Source organism: Lonchura striata, chromosome 5 (genome assembly GCF_050655825.1).
Source record: "Lonchura striata isolate lonStrDom1 chromosome 5, ASM5065582v1, whole genome shotgun sequence".
NCBI classification, from domain to species: Eukaryota; Metazoa; Chordata; class Aves; order Passeriformes; family Estrildidae; genus Lonchura; species Lonchura striata.
The window spans coordinates 51,752,139-51,777,542 of NC_140707.1; the positions used below are offsets into that span (position 1 = coordinate 51,752,139).

The 25,404-nt window shown below is 42.6% G+C and overlaps 1 protein-coding gene and 1 long non-coding RNA gene across 4 annotated transcripts in view; one reads left to right on the forward strand and one right to left on the reverse strand.

The window, feature by feature from the left end:
* ANGEL1 (angel homolog 1) overlaps positions 1-25,404 on the reverse strand; it is a 110,114-nt gene that overhangs the window by 70,817 nt on the left and 13,893 nt on the right. The window lies entirely within an intron of this gene.
* On the forward strand, positions 391-22,111 carry LOC110477242 (uncharacterized). Of its 2 annotated transcripts, XR_014956062.1 has the most exons (5): positions 391-1,990; positions 16,081-16,143; positions 17,066-19,131; positions 19,412-19,584; positions 21,863-22,111. It is a non-coding gene; the product is annotated as an uncharacterized LOC110477242 (long non-coding RNA). The 2 variants fall into 2 exon arrangements; XR_014956063.1 differs by lacking the exons at positions 391-1,990; positions 16,081-16,143 and having other exon boundaries at positions 16,204-19,131.

Genomic DNA, 25,404 nt, shown 5'->3' on the forward strand with positions numbered 1-25,404 from the left:
TCTAAGGGCAGGGTCCGGGCTATTTTCTATTCCTGTAGAGTGTTAAGTGTCTTACGGGCATAATGATTTCATTAGTTAATAACTATTAACAATTTGCATTAGTATCATACATCCTGCCATTTCACATCAGACCACTGCTCCAGCCAGTCAAACATGTACCTCTATCTCATGGTGCTCTGAATCAACTGTCCCCCAGTGAAGTGAAGCCCTCATGTGTGGTAGTGGTAGGACACCCAATTCCAGTCTCATTTTGTAGAGTCTGTCCAAGATTTGCTCGTTCTCAATGAATCCCTTGCCCAGCCATCTTGGATCTGAGCTCCTGCATAAAAGGACACTCCAGTTGAACTTGGTAGTGTGTCTGATGGAGAGAGATTACCCAAACTGTTCAGAGGCAAGGATGATGGCTCTGTAATACTCCCAGTGTGGCTATGATCTAGGGTAGACAAAATACAAGGATTAAGTAGGACTTCTCACTGACCCCAGTCCTGTGCCTCCCAGCACTGGGGATTGGAACTTCCTTTCACCTAATTCCTAGTGCCTTTCTGTTTCTTAGAAATGTCTATTTTTTCTTTAAAATACAGTATTTGCTTCCCTAGTATCATGGAGTAGCAAATTCCACAGTTTATCCTATAATGCTTTTCTTCAAGGAGAGATAATATGTTCTTGATAACATCAACTGATTTTTTACATCCTGTATCAATCATACTGAATTATGAGGAAAACTGTGAGTCTCCTGGGAGGGTTTGATGGCTTTATAGTGGAAAGAATCAGGAACGTGAGACTTGGGTGAAGAATTTCAATTAAAAGGAAGCCAGGAAGACTTTTGAGACAGGGTGGACACCTGTATTTTATTCTAAGAAATATTTTTTTGTTTGTATATCTTCTATTTCATATCCTGCACAAAGCCTTTTTCAGCACAGAATCCTACACTGAGACTCAGCAGATGGATGATTCAGCACAAAAAAATAACACATTCAGGAGGGGGGAAATGAGCTATATTGTTCATTTATACACTGTTTGGTCTTTGCAGCGTGACTGTTATCCTGCCTAGGAATGGGAAGACAGTTTCAGGCAATGAAAGCAATATGAGAAAAGAGATGGGACAAGACTTCATTGCCACTTGGGAAGATAGCAAGGATAATTGAAAGTGCTGTTGAACTTGGAAGAGCCAGAAACTGAACTGCTGATTGTATGCAGCTGGAAACCATGATGAAAAGGGCCTTCTACTGGGAGATGACTCTGGTCACTGTTCTTTCCATAGCAGCTGGTCCCTGTAAGACACTGTAAACCCAGCACCACTTACAAAGGTGGCTGAAGATCTAAAAGAAATTCTGGTGCACATGATCTTTATGATATGGTGTCCCAGGAGTCTTGTGAGATTAACAGCTTGTAAATGATGGCATATCTGGAGTAAGTTCACTGTTGGCATTCTTGGGCAATATATAAGAAGAAAATGTGCATCTTAGTGCAGACACACTTAAACCATTATGAAGGAGACCTGTATTTTTGGAAAGACGGGTCCTCCTCCATGTCTGGAGCATGACCTAGTTGGTGACTGAGATATCTGTTGTTTATAGGCAATGATTCCTCAGAAACAAATCAACTAAATGAACAAACTGGGTGATAAAGTAGAACTGAGAACTGCATTGTCCTCCTCAGAGTCATAAAAATTCATCCCTTTTACAACTGCTGAGTGTTTTGCCAATATCATGCCAAGGTGAGAACAGAGGGGGGAAGGGAAGGATATTGAAAAGGAAAATAAATAGGCCAGGTAAACAGTGCTGCTGCTGCAGCAGCTGTAGTTGCCATGGCAACCAGGGTGAAGAAGAGGAGGAGGGGGGAGGCGGATTGATCGATAGTCCTGTGCTGGCTCCTCTGGCTTCCATCCACGTGCTACTACAGAGGAAGAGAAAATCAAAGAGCCACATGCAGGATGGCCAGGTCTCCAGTTCAATACATGGCAGCAGCTTGATCAATACCTTGTTGGAAGGTGGGTAATTGACTCCCCTTCTACCCAGGAGAAAGCGGTCCGGTGACAGAGATGTGTTCGTTAGCTACTGATTCTCAGCTCTGCTTTATTAACCAGCTTGTTCATTTAGGTGATTTGTTTGTTTGCTTGCTTGAGATCGCTCTTCAGTCTGATTTCTCCCTGTACTTGTCAAAGATGAGCACCAGCTGCTGGAGCTGAGCCAGAACTGCCCCCAAGTTTCTGAGTTGCTTTCCCTCTTTTCTCCTTTATCCTTTCTTTGCTCATACTAGCGGTTTTATCTCACACTGGCAAAGGTTTTGACAGGGAAAGCTGGAAACAGGGACAACCTTTTCTTCTGGGATTTCTTGAGCTTCCTTTCCTGGAGTCTTGGAGGAACATGATTATGGCTCATCTAAACACAAAGGAGCACAGTAGCCCCTAAAATAATTAAATTATTAGGTCTATTTTTGCACCTCACAACTATTATTTTTGTATGTCTGCCCTTCTCCAGAGGAATTACCTGCAGAGGGTGACTAGGTGATGCTATCAGAAAAGACAAAAACTAAAGAGAGGTATCAAAGGAAAGGACAGGAAATCAGGGCATGATAAAAAAAAAAAAGGAAGACACAGAAAAATATATATTTATGAGGAAAACACATATTCCTGAAGTACTGAGATAGTGTAGGTTAATTCTCCATTACTACCTAGAGCAGGGCAGGGAGCCTTGGCACATGGTACCATTTGACCTTGCGGCAGGCAATGCTGCATTTTGTAAAAAAGCCTGTATGACACAACTAAGTTCACCCTCATGCTGAATAAATTTCTGCAGGTGTTTTCCAACAAAACACAGCAGAATTTGAGTGGCAAAACCAGGACTTAATGTTTTATCCTTTCTGTCAAAGCAAGAAGCTCAAACCTCCCTATCACTTCTTCAGTCACTAGGAACATAAGTGACTTCAACGGAAAAAAAAAAAAAAAAAAGCCACTTTTTGTGGTGCAACAACCATCAGCAAGCTGACCATAAAATGGTAAATCTAGATTCTGAGATGCTCTGGATGGCAAAGGCCATCTCTTTGCTCTATACTTGTCTATTTTCCAGCTTGCTGGAGTTCTGTACAATGAGCACATAGGCATATAGTAATAATGAGAGCAGTAGTCCATTGCTGGATAACTGATACTGCTTTGTAGAGCAACCAGCCCCTTAGGGTATAGCTAAGAAGAGGCAAACACACAAGAAATATTTCTTCCTTCAGTTCCCTGGATTTTTCTTGGAGCTAACCCATCTAAATGCACTGATGTTCAATTTTATTTAGCTTCTGAATTAAAAATGAAAACTCTCTTGGAATTCTGCTTCCCTTAAGTAAGTTGGCTGCAGTCCAGTTCTCAAGGCTTGTGCTTTTAGATCTTGATCCAATCCCAGAGAAGTAACTGAAAATTGCTCCACTGATTTTAATGAGTCAAACCACTGCATGAGGAGTAAGCTATAATCTCTCAAGGCTTTTTTTTTATTATTTCTTCTATATGCTTTGAAGCACCAGCTGGTGTATCTCACAGACGCTGGATGTAAATCACAGTGGGAAGAGGGGGCTGTATGAGCACAACTGCTCCCTGTTGCATAACCTAGAAGATGCAGGTTAATTCAGGAAATGTTTACAAGGTAGAGGCTACAGCTCTTTTCTTTTCAGTATATCTGCCTCTGGAAATATTTACAAACCACACAAAGATGCCTCTGTGCCCTGCAGAATATTTTCCTTTGGTTCCTTTGTGAGTGGGAAAATAAGAGCATCCTAACCTCTGGGCATAATTTATGGCAGAAATAAATAGCAGAACAGCTCTAAAGTAAATTACTGAAAATATTCACCTGCCAGCTCTCCAGAGAATGCAGGCAGGTGGGTGAGCCAGGATCAAGTCAGACTAAAAGCCTTAGAGGAATAGAGTAGTTTCTTCTAGTCATAAAGGGAAAAAAGTGTTTGCAGCACCTGCAGGCTGTTTCCTCTCTTGAAGGAAGCTGGGAGATTGAACAAAATACTATAGTGACAATGGAACAGTCTGTATTCAAATTTGCACTAGGGCAACCTAAATAAAAGGACATATAATATTCAACATTGCAAATGCCTGCACTACCTGACAAGAAGCATATGTATTTGCTGAGTCATTATGCCTGACACAGACTGAAAAAGGAATGGGGTAAATGGAAGACCTGAGAAAGGCAGGATGGATGTCTTACACGACAGTAGGACTCCAGAGAATCAGCTCAGCAAGTCTTGCTGCTTAATGTGCAAATTCAAGGGCCTGGCTACTGAAACAGTTTCAAATCTGGGAAGAACAAGTTACTCCAAATGCTCTGAGCATATGTACAAAGGAAATAATGTAACGCACAAACAGTCTATGTCTTTCTCAAAAGGGACCTTTCTTAACAGGCTCTCTGAGGCTACATGGGAGTTGTAAAAGGACGTATCTCATCTGCTTCTGCACTGTACTTTCACAGCTGTATCAGGGCCCTGAAGACACATTTAAAAAGTGACAAAACAACTGCTGGCTGCACAGATGAAAGGTACCAGTGCAGCCGTTCTGCAGTGCACACCATAATGCTTACCCAAGGCCTTGAAACAAGGAACATGCAGCAAAGCCAGGAGTGACTAGCACAGAGTTGTCTGACTGCTTATCTGTGTGCTGTGATCAAGCCATGACATTTTCCTTTGAATACCATCTTGGCAGCACAAAAGGTAGGAAAAGCTGATTAAGGAATCCCTTGAAGGCCATTTTTAGTTCATTCCTGCAAACTAGAGCCACAGACTCTTCAATTGCTTTTGTGTCCAGCTAGGATGACGAGCATAGTCTGGAAAGCTGCTTTTCACTGTGATGCAGATCATCACAGCATCCACGAGGCATCTGAAAGAAGACAGTGCTGACTTTGGGTCTTAGAGCACTGGAAAAACTGGATACCTTGGTAGGAACCTGACAAACTGTTCTAGGGAAAACACAGAGAACAAAGAGTGCATAAGATGATGATCTGCTTTTAGAAGAGCAGCCAGTGGATATGAGAGACTGAGGTCCTGATCTTTGTAAGGACCTGCTTAAACTGATATAGACTGGGACAATTCTTGGGAGAGTCATTGCAGCTCTGAGATCTCTTTCAAATCCACAAAGTGTGACAGTGTCTTTATTCCCTTTCCTCAGCCCCAGGAGTGACTTGTGACCTGGAGCACCCAGCATGCTCAGCTGAAAGTCTGTCCTTGTGCCCGAGCAAGCAGCTGTCTGCATCCTGGGTGTCCTACATTACACCCAAAATGTGAACCAAGCCTGAAGTCTCTGACTTGACCTTCGAGCACCCTCAACCTGAGAAGCTGAGCCACTGCTCATCAGTACTGTAACTTGAATTCTAAGCTCTTGTGCTGCCAAGATGCATTGTTGTATGATTAATGGATGCCATTAAACTAGAGAGACTCTTCAGCCAGCAGTGAAAACTCAAGAGAAATACCAGACAGCCACAGTCAGGGGAGCCAAACAGAAAATAAAGTTTGTGGTTTAAGAAAACTGATTTTCAGTCTCTTCAAGATTGCTCCATTCTTAATTGTTAATACACCCTGATCTATTTTAATAAAGTCGCTAGGGCCACCTCGTGCCTGTGAAGCTCCCCAGGCAGGAGGAATGGTGTGAGTCCCAGCAAGGACAGGGCATGACAGAGGAGTCAGTCAACATTGCTGCTCTTCCTAGTGGGAAGGCAAAACCTGGACATTTTGCTGGTGCTTCCTCAGGTTTTTTGAGATGTAACTGGTTACACAGAGAGGTTGATATGAAGAAGAGGAAGGTGGCATGCAGCTGGTAATAACTTCAGCTATGTCTGTGCACCTGCTCCACTGGTGATGGAGCAGGTGCATGCAAGTATCTGCACTATGTGGGCCAAGCAAAGTTAATTTCTAATTGTAGTCAAAATGCACATCAGTTAGCCCATCTGAAGCAAATCAGTTGGTGATCATTTGGGAGTTTATAGTGCTGATAACCTTATCACTGGTCACAGATGCTTGAGTAAAGACTGTACTTGAACACAGACAGGAAGTACCACATATGCTTTTTTAGCACAGCACAGAACAGAGTGAAAATTGTGCGTAGTAAGCAATTAAAATTCCAGTTACTTGTGAATTTGGACCATTTCCTATGGGTTACCGCTTGATGGTTTCTCATGCTGCACAAGAGGCCAGCTGTTTACACCAGTGAAAATCCTGAACCAGGGAGGATGTGACAGACAGAGCCAAAGGAGTGGACAAAAATGCAGCTCAAAGTCCTGGGAACCTGGAGAAAAGCAGGCAGCAAGTAACAGAAGTGTGTGATGAGGGTGCACCCCTAAACAGGCAGGATTGCAGGTGTCTCCATCTCTGCAGTGCCACGTAAATGGTTTTAAAGCAGAGCCAGTTACCATAGCAACAGCACCTATCAGAGCTGTCAGGCATCAGGATACAGCTCCCAAGGAAGGTAAAGAACAAGGCTGACCTACCTCCATGCTAACCCCACTGGCAGCACAAAGCCCTGTCCCAGGTCAGCTCCCAGGCCAGGGTTTTCCCCATAAGGAGGAGGGCCAAGAGCTCTTCACTCAAGTTCCCAGTGAAAGCTGGATCAGCTGAACAGCAGCTCCTGATTTGCAGCAATGCTCAAACGATTTTTGGACTCCCAGGAAATTAAAAGATACTGAGCTAAATTTTGTGGTGTTGAGAGACAGGTTAGAGAACAGGAGAACAAGCAAAAGAATTCTCAGCAGAAAAGAACAGAGGGATCCCCTTTTCTGACATACTTCCAGACAAGTGCTTTTCTCTCCACTTGCACCTGCCTTTCCATCTTGCTTTTAACTACTACTGCTTTTCTGCTGTTGCTTTTCATTCACACCCTCCCTTCCAGTGCTCCAGCAAAATCTGCTTTGTAGGAATGATGCCAATGAAAACTGATGTTTACCAGCTCTAGTAGGGTTCATTTTCTTGCTTACACAGTTTACACTTTCTTCCAGAGAAAAAGAAGTCATGGATGAGGGAGGCTGCCATTAGCAGGATTAAATGTCAGATATCTGAGAAAGCTGACACTGAAAATTGATGGAGGCAGTTCTTCATAAACAGGTGGCTACATCATAAAAGCTTTTACACTTGATACTACCCAGCCCTAGGCTGGCCACCTTGGTAGAAGGGCCAGTGGCCAAATGGGTCAGAGACCTCTCATTCCAGGCAGGCTTCTTCTAGGTCTGAACTGGACTGTACTGCAATAACTGAGTCTACATTCTCAACCAATGCCTGCTTCTGCTCCTTCTCTGTTGTCTTACCTGGACTGTGAATCTCACATCTTTCAGCAGTACAGAATGCATCTTACACTGAACACCAGGGATAAAAAATACAGAGAAATTGTTAGGCTCTGATAAACAAACATTTTAAGGAACAATTTCATCTTACTGACTGTGGAAATTTGTGACAGTTCTGAGCTCAGGCAAATCAAGCAAACTGTTCATTCTGATACTGTGAGAGAAAGCAGCAGCAGCCAGAGAAATGGAAAGATCGACAGTTAATTGGAAATGTTACATCTGCTGTTTATGCAAAAGGCATAAATATTTATATCCTGAAGGCTGACTTTTGGGTTTGCTTCTCAGCAGGAAGATATTTACATTTTGAATAAAGACTTTTTTCTTTCTTCTTCTCAGTAAACGTGAGCAGTTTATTATCCCTTTAAACAGAAATCCGTAGCCAAGTCCTCCAGTCCTGTTGGTTACATGCGTGCAGACTCCCTTAGCTTCAACGGATATTACAGGTGTGTGCACATCTCCCTCTTTATTATAGACAGAGAGTAGTGGGACTGAAATGAAGGGGCAGGAACTGAGATCACAAAATGAAAAGGCAGAAAGTACAGCGACAATTCAAGGGCACCTGAGATAATAAACTGCTTTTCTAAATCTGCTTTTGGTAGGAAAATAATCAAATTTTGTACCTTGAAAGATTTTATAACATTAGCTGCATAGAGCAAGGAAAGAAATACTTGAAAAATTTAAGTACAACACTACATGGGATTGAGCTGCCTTCACCACTGTGTGATGAGTGAACCAGCTAACAAAAGTATTTACATGTGCAGTGATTCTAGAAAAGCCAGGGAAATATGCTGAACTATAGCAATATTAAGAAAAACAACCAAAAGTCTGTTACCCTGCAAACCATTCTGTGTCCCATCTGACCTCCACATCTCCTGTTTCCCTTTGCTTTTCCTTGCTCCTATATGTACTGAGCCAGGCTTCATCTCCATCCCTGTCCTGTCCCATACTGCTGTGCCAAGTGCATTGCCTTCAGCTTGCCCACCCTCCTATCCTGTGGTCTCCCATCCTGCTCCACTCTGTATCCTCATTTTTGCCTGCTTCCATCCTTGTTCTCTCTCTCAAACTTCACCTGCTGTCCTACTCACCTCTCACTGCATTTTATTTTACCACATGTGGCTCCAGCCTCCTCCCTCATCCCTATTGTTTCCCAATCTGAGGCTCTCCTCCTTCACCTTTCCCTAATACTCAATCTATTCTTGTCATCTTCTCTCTCCATCTGCTCTCTTCTCTTTGCCCAGTCCCAGTGTCAGCCCTTGCGTCTGCCCCTATTACATTCTCAGAAGACCTCAAAGCCACACATCTCTGTCTGGATGCTGAAGCTGTTTGCCTTAGTCTCTTTTACAGCACCATTCGTTTCTCATTTTAATCATTCCATCTGATTAGCTGCAACATTAACACTAAAAAAGAGTTACAGATAAACAATAACAAAACACTCTGATGAAATGTAGGATGTTGTGTATTCTTCTTTTCAGTACTTATCAAACACACTGGTCCACCCCTGAAGGCCAGAGCACACATTGCAGTGCTGCCAGGCATCCAGCCATTGCTTGAGGATCCCAGACTTAGGCCTTGGACATCTCAAACAGTGTGTCTTGCCACCTATTTAATTATAAAAGCTATGCCTCTCTCAGGGACTAGAGATTCTCCAAAGATATTATGTCATTATTTGGAAGCACTTGTATGAAACATGGTTAGGTTTATAGGAGACCCTGCTGTGAACAAGAGGGGTACCTGACAGGAGTACTGATTTGTGTCTCCATGGCACAGAGCTACCAAAAGAAATGCAGAGCATTTAGATTTCCAAGGAATCAACAGACTAGGCCAAAGGTATGGTGGAATTTACTTCCACCTCTTTTCTAGCAATCACTGGATCATTTTCTATGACTTCTCCCTTGCCTCTCACAAAAAAAAAAAAAAAAATTAAAAAAGGGGGTGCATCAACATCATGAGAGGATGTTGGCATTCTCCTCTGGTTTGCCCCTTGTTTCTGAGATCCTAGAATCTCACAGCTAGATTTTATTTTCGTTTAAGGGAATTTTTGTGTGTGTTTTAAAATGCTTTGTCCTCTGGGACTATTTTTTCTGGCTCACATAGTTTCTGTTTCCATGGCAACTACAGCTGGCTCAGATGTGCTGTTGCCATGGCAACTGTCTGGTCCTCCTTTCAAACGACGCATTGAAACGGGAATGATATTTGCATCCCCAATGCTGTATGGAACAAATCTCTTTCACCACACATGGGGAAGACATAAGACAACTGTATAAAATCAGCACAAAATCCAATTTAAATCCTCTCACAGAGGGTTTTAGACAGCTGGCGATATGAGAGAATTGCAAAGAAATTGGGCTTTTCCATTGAAGGGCTTAGGGGGAGGCTGGCACTTGACTGGCATTTTCAAAGTCTGTTCTAGGCAAAGCAGTATGCTTGGAAATACCCGCATGGGAAGAACACAAGATATTCCAGGAACAGCTAATTCATGTAAAAGCTACCACATCTTACTTTCTGTAAGGTCTCAAGATAAATTATTATGTGTTAAGAAACACATGGTAAAATATTCCTTAGTATTTCATTCTAAAGAACAGATCAAAGCTTGCATTACTCATGGCTGTATCTTGGATATGACTACTGTTAGGATGCCTGTGACTCTCTTAGGTATGTTGCAGATTTGCAGAATAATAACACACAATCAACTTATGTCCCCCTCTCTACATGTGAAGCCCCCCAGACATGAGGTGGGAGGTGCCCTGAAGATGCATGGTGACACCACAAGACACCATAACTCTACCTGCTCATCACAAGACATAGTACCAGAGGTGCATTTCTCTTCTGTGACATTAGGCAAAAAGGTGACAATGATAGGATTAATTGTGTGGCATGTGTAAGACCTTTGTCTTTAACTTCCTAGTGTCATCTACACGTGCCTGCATTCACTTTGTTGTTTCTCTTCTTTGTTTTTCCTTTTTTTTCCCTATCATGTTGCTACTGTGAGGACTAATTGTGAAGAAAGGCATAGGCAGGTCTCTCTGCAAGGCTCTGCTAGTTCTGTTGTCTTCTTCGCTTGTCTTCTGTAGCTTTCCTAAGGATTTTGATGTTCGTAACAGGTTAACAAAAGACAACAGCTGTGCAATGGAGTACTGTGGGGAAAATGAGTGCATTTCCTTGGGGAAGTAAGGAGTTGGCACCTTTCTTTTACACCATCAGCAGCTGTCCCTGTGCTGTCTTGGGCTTTGTCATGCTGCTGGGCTGAACACGATTGTCCTTGGAGGGGTGCAGTTGAATCTGAATGTTTTGTTTTCCAGATGGGCACTGTCCTGACTGCCTCACTTGCAATAGTCACAGTCCAAAAGACTGAATTCCTGAATTAGTGCATGGCTTAGAGGTGAGGTAACTTTGGTATCTTTCCCATCAGCCAAAGCAATTTAAAAACAGTGCTGTTAGTAGAAAGGAGTAGGAAAGAGCAGGAATAATTAAAGAGCAAAAATTACCACAGGGTTCAGGCAGCTGCTGCTAATTATTTATCTGCAGCGTACAGGCCTATCTTCTCTGAGAGCACAAGGCATATACAGTACACCTTATTTTTAAACATTTTTGCCCTATAATGTTTCATCAGCTTCTAATGTTGTCCCCAGAACTTACTTGGTCCAATTAACCAACAGAACACTGTAGACAGTCATAAAAAATTTATTCTACTGTCTAATGTCAGAGGAAAATCATTATCCTTACTAGATAAGCAAGACACATAAGAGCCAAGAAACTTGCCTAAATCAGGTGGTCTACAAGAGCACAGGGACTGGAACTCAGGAGGCCCTCTACATAGGCATTACATCCCTTCAGTGAAAGCATGGTTCCTTTTCACTTCATTTGTGCCCAGAACTTTTAAGCAGTAACACCTCTGGCATCCGAATACAGTAAAAGCATTCATGTGAAAATAACAGGTCAAAATAAATTTCTGAATAAGGTGCTAATTTCTGCATGGCTTTCCTTCCTGATGTTGGGGATTTTCAGCAAAACTCACCTTTCACTCAAGTGTGATTGAATCAATATGTTTTTCCATCATTTATGTTGGAAGGAGCACCATAATACAACACTCCTTCAATTACAGAAGATGGAATCAATAAATTTCACCTCCATTTATGTGGTTAAGGTCTAAGTCAGCATAGCCCACCCTGTATTTATGGGGGTGGCCTTAATACAGCTCACTTCCATTTAATGGGGAGGAACCAATATGTCTTGCTTTCACTTCCAGGGGGTGGGAAGAAAAGAATCAATAAATCCACCATCATTTATTGGGAGGGATCTATAGATCTCACCTTGATTTACCAGGGAGATCAATATCTCAGCCTTCATTAAAGGGGGTGGTATGTTGGACTAAATAAGGTTCATCTGATTTTAGAGCAAATTGACAGACTATGTCTCTCCATGTATGAGGAAATGATTCAGTATGGCCTTCATATATATATACAAGGCTTGGACACCATATGGTTCACCACCTAACACAGGGATACATGCATTTCAGCTCAGCACTAGGAGTGGGAAGACAAGGGCAGGTTCTATACAGTGGGAGTGTGGACTCTGTACAGTAGAGCTTCTGTTTTAGAAATCTGTTTATGCTTTTCTATTTATGAAAGGCAAAGATTCAATTTGTATTAGAGTGTGTGGAAGCCTCTGGATTCAATGCAATATATCTTTCTCTAAAGAGGACAGTCTAAAAGCAGTTCTTCATTTATGCAGAGGTAGATTTGGTGGGCTCCCTAATTTACAGAAGCTGGATTCAGTGTTCCTTATCATGCTTAATAGGGAGCCAATACGAACTGTACATTAATTGTAGAAGCAGAGAAAGGGGTATGGTGAATTCTAGGATGACAACATTGTGGCAGGCTATCTGAAAGTCTGATAAGGAAGTGCTTCTTTACAGCTCCTCCAGAGCACAGTGAAGCAAGCTAAATCTCACTGGTATATTGCTATGAAGAAAAGGGAAGATGCTCAAGAACTCAACCTATTTTTACATCAGACCTGTTACTGGTATGATTTTTCTCTGCTGCATCGTTCAGTCTGCAGAAAAAGCTGATCTCACTGCATATTAAAGCTCCTACTTCAGGCTGCTTCAGGTTTCTTGTCTTTGTCTCCAAAAGACACTAATCACCACCCTTCATATCATCCTCCCTCAAAACACCTCAAAGCACAGCTGAAAAGAGTGTGATTTGTCCTTTAATCATGTATTAAGCATCTAACACCACAGGATTCTTGTGGACACCACAGCAGGGAGCCTTTCATATTTAGGCTACTGATTTGGTAAAAGCTCAGATTACCAGTGAGTGACCAGAAATAAATGCATGTTGATGTAGCCAGGGGGCTTACATGATATGAGTTAGGGGGCATCAGTACAATTCCCAGAGGAGATATGTCAGAACAACTTAGGAAAAAATATCAACCCAAGTGCCCACCTTGTTTGGTTTCTCAGCGGGAAGCCTGTGGACTGAGAGGACCCCAGAGATTGAACTGCCTTGTCACTTTTCATTATGTGCAATAGCTGCACAGCATACAAACACCTGTAGCTCCCTTTTCAAGGTGAAAAGACAAAAAGCAAATAGACAGCACTGTAATTTTATCATAAAAATACAGTGTATTGAAAACATGGCAATCCCTGCTGACCTCTCCTTTTTACCAGGCTCTCCTTTTTACAAAGAGGAAATGGGCAAGCATGAGGTGAGGAACCAAAAGCAGACTGGTTTTGACTCAAGCTAGCTGCTTCTTTTGGCTGGTGAAAGGGTGCAGCAGATTTCTAGAAGGCAGATGGGATGTGCCTTTTCTATCCCTGAAGTAGCAGGAATGCTTATTTTCATCACTGCATTGCATCAGCATCACTGCTTCTCCATCCTGGCTGGTTGTAGTGCCGTACTTATAACTGTGTGTGTCTCTGTGCAAAAGGACTTCTCACAGTCTGCCATTTTATAAAATGATACTAGGTTAACTAGGTGGACAGACAGAATGTGAGAATGCCTATTTGCACATAATACACATAGTATTTCTATTACAAACAGGGTAAATCCAAAGAAGAGTGTGTCCTCCTCTTCCAAGGCTCTAATGCTACCTTGTTCTCTTGTCCACAAAGACACTACCACTTCCCTTTTTTTGCTTCTTTTCAATCCAAAATATAACACCAATGTTTCTGAATTTCCCTTACTTTATGCCCTAATGCCCTGGCTTTGCCCCCTGCCTTCTGTTTTTCTCTAGGATCTTTCTTTAAGATGCCCTTCCTAAGACCTCCAGGTAAGCTTTTCAATATTGCCAAAAAATATAAACATTTTTCAGTCACTTCTATAAAAATGAACATCCTCCAGTCACTTCTATAAAACTACGTAATGGTACCTCTCTTCCTAGTCTACTACAATGATAAATTAGAGCGAGAGAGAGTTTTTCAGTATGCCACCCTTTTTTCTTAAAGCTTTCTGAGAAATCTTCAGCAGCTATGGATGGATGTCTGAGTTCTGACACTACTGAATTCTTAAGGCACACAATACAGGCAGAGTCTCCCATGACTACACAGATGAACTCCTGGAATGTGATTTGGAAAAGGACCAGCCTTGTGGATGGGATCCAACAGGCTACCTCAGAAATTATTGCAAATTCCATCCAGAACTGGAATAAAGCAAGGGAAGGAATAAGAATATCCTCCTTAGGGCACAAGTGTGCCTTAATTACAGAATATAAGAGACCACACGGTATGATGATGAGCTTGTTAGAAGAATCTGAATTAATATCCAGCTCTTACATGCTGCTTTTTGTTAGAAGAACTCAAAGTGCTTCACCAGTGGCACAAAAATGATGATATTTTGCCAACACCAGCCAGTGGCAGGACCACAAATGGAAACCAGCTGTCCCAAGCGTCCTGGGAGAGTGTGCTAGTTCCTAGCCATACTTTCTCCCATAAAAGGAATAAGAAATGAGTTCAGCTTCTTGCATGTACCAGCTGTAAATAAGCAGAAGGACACATGTGAATTCTTTCAGGGGTCACCTTCATAAAAATACCTGTTTTCTGTAGCTCTACAAACCCTTCTCCCAGGAGTGCATGGTAAAGACTGCATGATAGAGGTACTAGGCATATGTTTTCCCCCATATTTCTGCCTTTGTCTACTATAGCAGCCAGTGCAGCTTGGGCATAACTTGGAGCAAGCCTAACCTGCAGGGAAGTCTAACAGTTCTAACTGAAAGCAACACCAACTTCTCTTTGTCTTGGTATGAGCAGATGAGTAAATTCAGAGCAGTGATTGAGAAGTGGCATTTTGTGGTCCACAATATATTTTAACACCTTTTCATCATGAGATGACCGTGCATGCTTTTTGCACTCTTTCCCTATCTATTTGATTGTGCTTTCAGTAGCTGTAAACAGGGACACAATAACAGTCTTCCGTCTGCACAGAGTCTTGTTCTGCATTATTCATGCATTGCCTTCCTATTTCACACACTTATGTCAGCCCTCACTGAAGCAAAATTCATGCTAAATGATTCATGCTCTCTTTCTCTGTGTGTCTTTCTCTTTTTCTCTTTGAAATGGGAATGAGAAACAAAATGTAAAAAACTGGTAATCTGAGCGTCTATCTCTTATTTTTTCCTTCTTCCCTCCTCAGCTAGACCCCAATTCCCAGTGATATCTATATCTAGTGTCTTGATTTAGTGTGTCTGATGCAAAGAAAATGGAGCAGAGGAGCCACCATTGTTAAAGTCTCATCAGTATTGCACTGTTATGCACCAATTAATTCTAATTTTTGAGATTAAAGAAAGAAACCCCCCCATCTACAGATCCTTATCATCGTTGCTGCTGCCAGAAGTGATCTTCTCTTTCTCCTTTCCCTGTCCTGCCCTCAGGAAATTTGCCCTGAGAAGGTTCCACACCTATCTTAGGAGCATACTAGCTGCTTCAGGGCACTTGCTGGGTGCTATGCAGTTCTGTTTTGCTACTTTCATTACTTGAAACTCATATGGGATTAATAAAGGGCCAGCAAGAAGGAACACGTTGTGGCACTCTGTATATAGGGATGAATCCCAGCTTTGTGGTTAGTCTTTTTCTACTTGCATATATGATGCAGCTGAATGACTTAACCTGCAGTTGCCTGACTGTTAAGTCTCCAACACTACATCAAGAGATGACTGCGGTGCTGGTGATGGGTTGAAGAAAGCAACCAAGAACGCTGGAGCCAGTTTTCACAGTTCACCCCACAGTTCACCCCATAAAATCCAGAATGATTTTAGATTACTATACATGGCAGTGTCCAAGACTGCATTTTTCTATCTTAATATGGCTAAAAGGTTGCAATCATTGCCCTCAGAGCAGAAATCCCTACTGTCATCTATGATTTACGTCATGCTCAATGCGCTCTAAAGCACTGCATCAGGGGATGTTCTCTCTGCACTAAGAAACTGAAACTACTGTTGAATGCAGATGACTGCCAGCTGAATAGACTTTCTCACTGGGAATTACCAGTGCTTGCCAAGCTGCAGTGGGTGGCCATTGCTTTTCTTGGGGAATGTGAAAGGTTCCTTTGGTTCGTTAGAGCCCTGAGTAAGACCAGTGTAACCAAGAGATACGTACCTCCCACTGAGATCCTGCAGTGCCATAGTCAGCAGAGACACTTCTGCTGATGCCCTGCCTGTAGTGACAAACAGGCTGAGTGCTTCTGACAGGGCACACCACATAAAAGTCTTATAGTTTTTTCCCTCCTTATGGTCCTGAAATATATTTATATTTTACATCTCATCTGTTGCATTTTAGTGTCTGCTACAAAAGCCACCTACTGGACGTGTGGAGCATGAACTTTCCTTCTGGAATCAACCAGTTAAGTCCAATTACACTGTTACCTTTCTCTGAAACTGGCCCATGTCAGAAGGATTATGGGGAAGGCGGAGACAGACCATTGATGACAGGTTTGAGTACAAGGATTATTGCAGTAATACAGTATTTTTCAATTACAGAATTGTGCTATATGGAGACTTCGTAATGTTGCTGAGAAATTATCCTTTGTAAGGATTTGTATTTCTTATCTAGAAATTAAGCAGGTGTGGCTTTTTTGCATTAAGAAAATTAGAGAATAAAGCAAGCAAGAAGGACTTACTTGAAGGAGTTTTTTCCTGATATTGATAGTAAATGCTCTTTCATCTTTCTTATATTCTTCCTGGTTAAAAGGCTTTTGAAACAAGGTGAATTTTTTTGTGGTCTTTACAGTTTAGATGCCTGTAAGCACATCACAGTGCTTTTCCACATTAGCAGATTTTTCTAGCAACATCAGCCAAAGGAAGCTGTCTACTGCCAAGGAAGCTCTGCAATTGCAAAACTGTGAAGAAAGACACACCAAGACGAATGGGAATTGTTTTATCTCTTCACACACCAAGACAAAGGAAAATTGTTTTATCCCCTCCAAAACCTGCCCCATTCTGTGCAACCTCATTTTCAGAGCAATGATTATCCTGACATCTGGGTATGCTCAGCTGGGTTTGCTCTTGCTGGACTGTATCAATCAGACCCAGCCTCTGTTGCTAGTGATGCAATTTCTGAGTGGCTTCTTGGCTCAATTCAGGGGTGGGATCCTCTTTTGCTGGGTTAGGACCAGCTTCATCCTGGCCTCCAACAATGGGTGGAACAGTTTCCTTGCCCTGCTTTTCTCTACAATCCCTTCATCTGACTGTTTCTTTGGGGTGAAGAGGGAATGCTGACATTTGTGATGCTTTGTTTCCCACCCTGTCTTTTTTTTTGCATCCAGAAGTCCTCCAGAGACCCAAATCCATCTTCCAAACAGTGAAGCAATGCTGGAGAAGAGGAGGGGAAGGACTGCAGGCTGATTTCCAGGGGACTGCAGTGCTCAGCAGAGGGATTGTATCCAGGCAACCTGCTTCCCTTGCCTGAGACAAGGACACACAGCTGGGACTTTGGAAAACTAAGAAGAAGCTACTGTAAAGAGTGGGCTACATGGAGGCAGCAGGGGAAATGGTGCAGGGGGGAGCCGTGTTATTTTGAGCAGGTTATTTCTGCCCTGGCATCTTCATGACACTGGACCCGGCTGCAGTAGCCAACTGAGCCACCCAGCTGCTCCTTTCTAAGTCCCCACCAAAGGAACCGGCTTTTTCATTCTCAAACCTGAGGGCTTGCCTGGGGAAAGGGCTTGCCCTGTCTTTCACAGGAGCCATTCCCCAGCTCCTGAGCAAAGAATATAGTACACTATAATCCTGCCTCCTGGGGCACAGTGAGAAAAAGCCCTGTATTGTTTGGAAAGCTCAAATCCTGCGCCATGATGGATGGGCAGACAAAACAATATAGAAACAAAACAATGCAGACAAAACAACACAGGCAGAAGATGCTGTGAGACATCAGAGTGGCCCATGCTGAGGTCCTGCACAGACAAGCACCTCACTATTAAAACCTCCTTTATTGCATTGCTTTCTACCTCACCTGGTGCAGGTATCTTAGATCCTGCACATCTGCTTTGACCAAGGTCCTAGGATTTGGGCCCAATTTCAGACCTCATATGTTGCTTTACCAGCCAGGAGCAAGGGTGGGCTGCCATCAGCTCTGCAAAACACAGGGAAATCCTCCCCACAATGACTACCTCATTCTCCAGCTAAAGGCAAAGACCTGACTTTCTCCAGGATCCAGCACCTTCTTGCTTGTCAGCTGTTCATCGTTCACTGGCAAGACCCATCTAATGGCAAGGTAAAAGGTGTGTCCTTCAAGTGGAGCTGCCTACATGTCCTCCTCACACCTCTGGAGGTCCGGCTTTTAGGGATATTTAGGGACTCCGCACGGGATGAGGAAGCCCATCGCCCTTTGGCGAGAGATCCTCCAGGCTCCCAAACAGAGGGAAGTAAAATTGCTCTTCGTTCCTCTTTCATGCTCAAACAGTGCTATTGTCCCTCACCTCAAGCAGTCCCCTTTGTTTACAACAACTCTATTCTATCTCCCTATCTCCCTGCTCTTTCTTTACTGTCTCCTCCTCCCTCCTTCATATGGTTTTTCAGATCTGAGTTCCATCACCCCGTCTGCCTGGGCTGGCAAGACTGCTTATTAAGCAGAGCTAGGCTAGGAGGGGCTCCTACCCACGGCTCAGGCATTTCCTGACCTTTCAAGTGCCTCTCCCGGAGGAGTACCTCCGTTGCCTGCCCTTTGACTTTTTTCAGTGCTTTTTAACCTGTGACTGAGTAGCTCACAAAGTGTCGTTTGCCAAGAGGAGAGAAATGAACTGGGGGGAGGAAGGGGAGGGGCAGGGGGCTTGGAGAGAACATTAAGGAGCTAAAAATAACCATGGGTCAACTCTGAACGAGCCTGAGGCATTTCTCCTCCCCCTGCCCCCAGCTGATGCCGCAGTCAAAGAGAGGACAAGCAGCCATGAAATATTCCGACCGTCTTCAGAAGCGGCTCCTCTCCCTTCCCTCAGGGCATGCCTGATGCCAGGACGGTGATTGCTACACTACTATAGAAAGAGGAAAACAAACAAATTAAAAGGATTCTGCCCCAAAATAACCCCTCTGCCTCTTGGCACCATCTCAGCCACAGAAAATTTCGTGAACCACAGATGTTAGGCAGGAAAATACCTATTAGTTCCCATCGATTCTCCAACCAGGAGGTGAGAGAAGTTAGTGCCAGATTATTCCCTCCAGTCAAGTATATCAGACAAGAAATTCTCTTCAGAGACAACAGACAGAGACACAGATCTCCACAGCCTCCACTTTGAACACAGTGACTTCAGATATCCATCCAGGTCTGATTCAGAACGGCACATGGGGATGAAGCAAAGAAGCTTATAAAGCCCCATGATATAACATCTGGTGTTTGGTAAGATCTAACTAAGAACTGAAAACAAAGTTTTGTTTGTCCTAACCCATGACTTGCATGAGGAAGTTTCACCAGCTTGCATGTGAATTAAGAAGTAAGAAACACAAAGCAGAGGCAAGTGTTTTCTAATGTGCCTGCAGAAAGCAGTACTACTAATTTAAACACACTTTACATGGTATTTTTAAAACCTACACACAAATTTAAAGATAGCAGAGGCCGGCAGAGGTAAGAAATGCACTTGAACCAATCCAGTCTTTAACTCTCATTTCCCTTCTTTCAGATCCCTGCCTATTCAGTATACCAGACATGTTAAAGTATGCAGCAAATGGGGACATCATCAGCCTTCCTTCTAGTCCAGTGAATTTAACCAAACTCAAATTTCAATGTCTGGTTTCCCTCTCCAGTCTTCTTACAGCCTGAGCTTATGCACAAGGGATTCAGGACTACTAGAAGGTTTGATGTTTTTTCAAATGCATGTCCTACTAAAGGAAGTGATGCACACCTTACCAGCAGATTTCACAGCTGTAAACTGACATATGAGACATATCAGTATGCAGATATAATGAATTGTGAACCAGAATCCATAGGAGAGTGCTTTATGATTGTTTATGCTTTTCCCAGCTTCATCGGTGTTCCTGTGACCTTTCTGCTGTCACTCATATACTTCCCCATTCTTCCTATCTTCTACACCATCTTCTTGTCTGCCCCTGCCATTCAACTTCTGCTCCTCTCATGCTTTGAAATTTGAGAGAGAGAGCTAAAGACAGTAACCAAATTATACTAGCCAGGTATGGAGGCTGCAGGCAATAGTGATAAGAAGCACAACCACACAGATTTGTCATGTATAGTGCTACACACTGGGATTAACTTCAAGGTCTGGGGAGCTTTGCTTCTCTCACTATTTACAATATAAAACAAAAATAAATGAGCAGCTCTGAAGTGGAGAGGGGAAGTGGGCGAGATCCTCACAAATTCTGTGAATTTCCCTCCCTTTGACAACAAAATGAGAAAGAATAAAATTTGCTACAGAACTGGCTACTTCCCATTTGTCATCAGCCTGCAAAGCACTGTAGAGTCCAAGGAAAACATGAAGTTCAGCCAAGCTGAGCCTTCCCAGCTCTCAGACTGGGGACATTCCCACTGTGCTCCCTGAACTCTTCTCCAAGGGGCCTGCTGACACCAGTGCACATTCACTGATATAACATAAAGGTGGGAGAAATTGAGCCAAATACATCCAGGGACTTGCAAACACGTAACCCAGCTAGTTACCTCTTCAGGCAGGACTAGCTCATGCAGAGCACAAAAAAAGGATAAAACAGCCCAGGAGTTGTGGGGAGGGAGATGGTGAACTGTTATAGTGAACAGGCCTGAAGGACCTAAGAGGCTCTTGTCACAAAGCCCCAGGAACAATCCATCTAACATTTGCCCTGAATCCTATCCTGTGGGGAATAAAGGAATGAAAGGAATTATCTAATCCTATCTTCCAATCCTGTGACCACCCTAACTAATCTCAACATTGATTTAAAGGGTAGTCTGCAGGATACTCTTACAAGATGCTTCCTGAAATCATTTTCCCTTCTGTTGTGAAAGTAGCCTTCTAGCTTTAAGAAGGTACCACTTGACATGGCTAGGGAAGGGCAGTGCTGAAGCTGAGTCTGTGAGAAAGCCCCTACTTAGCAGCACCTCTCAGCTCCCAGCACCTGACACTGGAAGGCTGCCATTCTCCTCTAATCCCAGAACACAAACCAGACCAGCCTTTTCTCACTGCAAGCTGCCTTAAGATACCATCATTGCCTTTTTTCAGAAAGGCAACCTGGACTGTATCAATGAGTGGTCTGGTGTCCAGCAGAGAAGTGTGACTCATTCTTTCTTTGTCACAGTCACAAAAGCCACAATAGAACATGTTGCCCCTGATGGCAGGAGACTGGAGAGGATGACCCAGAAGGTCATCCTTGAAAACCCTTTCTTCCAGTCCTATGTTGCTTGCCCAGCGAAACTGAGAGAGAAACAATGCTTTCAATGTTGAGAGAGAGGATCAAGAGACTTTAATTTGTCCCTGCTTTGCCACTGACTGTGAAGGGTTTAATGTATCCCTTCTATTACTTTACCTGTAAAACATGGGCACTAAAACACACTAAACACAAGAAAAGTGTAGAATTCAATGAATGGATAATTGTGTATCTTGGGAACAAAGTATGCATTTCCAATTAACTGAAAATATTCTCTATTGCCACCTGCCTTTGTAAAGCACCTTCATTGCTCAGGAAGAAACATGTAATATACAGTACACATTATTAAATTAGTCATTCACCCTACAATTCTATATGCCAGCATATTCATAATGTGCCAGTTGGTTTGGTTTCTAGGTGAGAAATGCACAATATTGAAATCAAATTAATGAAATAAAATTCTTCACATATTTCTGATTAGAAATGCTACAGAGGATTTCCAAAATTATGTTGTTAACAGAAAAACATATGGCTTGCCATGTCCAGGAGGTTTTTATTGCTGCAGTTGGTGATATGGTTTGGGACCCCCAAGACAAAAGATGTTACATAAATATCAAAGCAAAAGTATTTCAACAGTTTCTCACCAACAAAACCCTAATGGCTTTCTGCATACTTTGCATAGTTGCTTATTACTATTTTTATTATAATTTTTTAAAAGTCAAGTAATATATTAATTATGATTGTAACTATTACTCCAGATTCTCTGATGTATTTTCTTTCAGATGGGACCAGAATCCCAATGACTATCTCCCAGTTTGGGCAGTTCTATCTTCTCCCACTACTACTGAGTTTCAGCTGGATATAATCTGATTCCTACCATAAGAGATGATGAAAGTGTTACTCTGTACTGTTAAATAATTGTCATGTGCATTGACTGCATTTCAACAATGGGATAAGTAACTTTTGTGTTTTATCTGTAAACACTTGGCATATTTCAAATTTAAATGCTTACTTAAAGAGTTAATTTCAAATTTTTGTGCTTAGTGATCTTTATCCCTTCTCTTTTAATTTCTTTCTAGTCCAGATCCCCTGGTCTAAGTGGGTGGGAAGATTACAGAACTCAGCTTAAAGTGTCTTTAAGCTACTTAAATACTTCTGCAGTAATTCTGGGGCTAGTGGCAGGTCAGTTTAGCTCCTAGGGATCACGCCAATGGCATCACCTGCTCAAACAAGACAGAGCTAGAAGATGGGACCTGCAGGTCGGAGCATTCATGGGCCAGATGAACATGGGAAAGCACAACTGCAGGATGAAAGGGCAGCAGCTGTAAGAATTGAAGATTTTCAGGGGGAGTTTTTAACCACTGGTTTGAGAATCAGCTGTGATTTCAACAGCCACATCTACCCAACTGGACTGAACCACCTCCAGCGCAGAAAAAGCCTCAGGGAGAAGATGAAAGTTTAATTAATTAATGCTTGTAAAATGCTTTGAGACCCTCAGATGGAACACACTAGAGAAGTAGAAAGACTTAATTATTTTTACCACCAATATTATGGGGGCCAGTGATAATATCTCATTTAGATGCTATAGTCCTTTCATTCTTTTTAGGCTGGATCTGACCTGCATGTGGTATCTGAGACCTAAGAACAGCCAGGAGAAATGGTGAAATTATAATCTCAAGCATTTGGTTTGTAAAAATCAAATATCCCTTTTCAGGGATATATGCTCAACATTTTGTCAGACCTGCTGCGAAAAAGCAATCAACCTACAGCATGAACACACTGAATTTGGCCTTTGTCTCCTGCCACAGCAGTTCTTTTTCCCTTATTTCACTTTACATTATTTTGCAACAGGAAATGTAGCTATTAGCTAAATGGCAGCAAAATATTCATACTGCCATTATCAAAGTTAACCTGCTGAATAAGCACAAGGAGGTTCTGGCTAGTTTAGCAGGACAGGAAAACAGACTCCAGATCCTTTCACCTCCATGTCACCAGGTCCAGCCCAGTCTAGATTGATGATTGCAAAAATGCCATTTGACACGTTTTTGGCATGCTGGACAAAATTAACTGGGCAAGGGAAGGATGGAAAAATCTCAGCCCAAGTCCCACTGGGACAAGTGTCAACACTACAAATGGCACTGCCTGCCAGGTCAAAAAAGAGGCTATTGCATTCCTCAGGCACATTACTTCCAGGAGGGCAGGAATAATGTCACGACCATGTTAAAGAAATGCGCCCTGTCTTGCATGTACCTTTAGGACTCCAAAATCAACTGAGTGCCTTCCATCACAAAAATTATCTACTTTAAAGAGCAGAGGTGAGAAAGTGGTATTAGTGAGACGGGAGTGTTATTTGCTGGCACTTTCCCAAAAGTAGTTGTTTTAGGAATGTGCTTCAAGAAAGAAATGGGAATCTGGGAATTACTGTTAGTAACTATCTGTTGTATCTCCGTGTTACTAAAATACATCTGCACTCCTGCACTGTATCTATCCCTGATTTGTTTGCTGCAGGAAGTGTAGCTCATTTGGAATAAAATTCAGTGGGATGAGTGGCTGACTTTCAATGTTACAGTGTCTTACACTCTTGAGTCTTTGCTGTAACACATGGACATTACCTTGTCATTAACCTATTTTTCATTATGATATCCTGATGCCCCTTCAGATGTTCTTGTAAATGCTACAGTCAGCATGACTCTTACTGCAGTAGCACATGCACCTCATATGTACAAGTCTGGATTTCTAAGCAACTGTGTTTGGCATATCACAGAACTGTAGAAAGTTAAGTGCTGTAAAATTACATAATTAAAATGGAAGGCCTGAATTTGCAGTAAAGCTACACTGAACTTTATCTCTTGTGATAAAGAGATATAAACCACTTTCTGACATTCACAAGGAAGGTTAACAGAGAGACAATTTGGCTGATCTTTGTCCATGGTTCCTTATGGGATGCATATCTGATAAATTATGTGTATTTCATGGAATAGATAGCCTTGGATTTTTTTATATGGTGCAAGATTTATGGAGTTTCTTGGTACTGCAGAAGTCCAAAGAAAAGCAATGAGGACCTGCTGTTTTCATGCACCTGTAGTGGTTTGAATCCTGGATGAAATGGGTTTACTCCTTGTAACTCCCTGTCCTGGCTGACAGGATGAGAAAATTCATAGGTTAAAGTTTTGAAGCTCAGACACAGCAGCATAATCAAAGTGCTGTGTAACCACTGCCATGACAGGATGAGCAGAAGGAAGGCCCCAGCTACATTCCTTGAGAGGAGAACAGGAGTACCTATATGGCCAGAGCTCCTCCGCAGCCACATTCATGTGTAGATGTACAACCCTGACCCAAGCCAAAGCTACAGTTAGATCTTTTTAAGGGATGAAGAATCAAAGCATGAGGAAGGGACGCCCAGATTCAAAAGCTATTTAGACACCTAATAATACAGATAGATGTCAGCTAGTATTTTCAGAAAACTCTGTTCAGCAGCTAAGAGATCAGTAAAAATCTGCCCCAAATCAGCCTATAGCCAAGCAGAAAATCACAGGGGTCAAAGACAGAGAGGTCACCATAGGAACAGCAAGCTGCTTTGTATCAGCTGCTCTGTAGGAAGCACCTTGGTGCATACTCCTCTCCTTTGGTAAAGGTGAAGTAGTGTGAGGCTACTGTGGCTTCTGTTGTCTGTCAACAGAAAGGAATTATCTGTCTCAGGTTTAGTGTGGATAGAGGTGAGTAAATGGATATGGCGCTGCTAGTCTCTTGATACAGAGGCAACTTACAAGGCAGAGCATTACAGTTCCTAGAAAGAAATCCAACAAACTCAGAAAATAAAACATTCTGACCTACTTTCACCTCCACGAACCTAGTCCTTCCTTAAAAGCTTACATAGATACATTCACTTGTTGCTAGGCTCTCAGCAGCAGGATTTGAAGTCCAGGGATTCCAGTTATGCTTAGCAAAGTAAAATGTAGTGGTGCCTGGAATACAAAGACATTGTCTCTCACCCCCATTCTCACAAATAGGAGGACTGAATGCTTTTGCAGCTCTCACTTGAGCTCAGCTTTTCTGAAAGCCTGTAAGCAGAGAGATGGATCTTGGAGCACCCAGAACAAAGCCCACTAAACCTTCAGGGGTCACAGCAAGGCCTTTCACAGCTGGGGTCACCACTGAACTTTGGCTAAATCACTCTGACCAGCTTATCATCATAAATGAGGATAATAACATGGTAGTGTCTGACTTACAGGGACATGGATAAGCAATGGGTGAAGGTGAAGCTAAAAAAACAGATGTACTTGACCTTTCATCTTGGGTCCTCTGAGGACTTGCAACTCACACC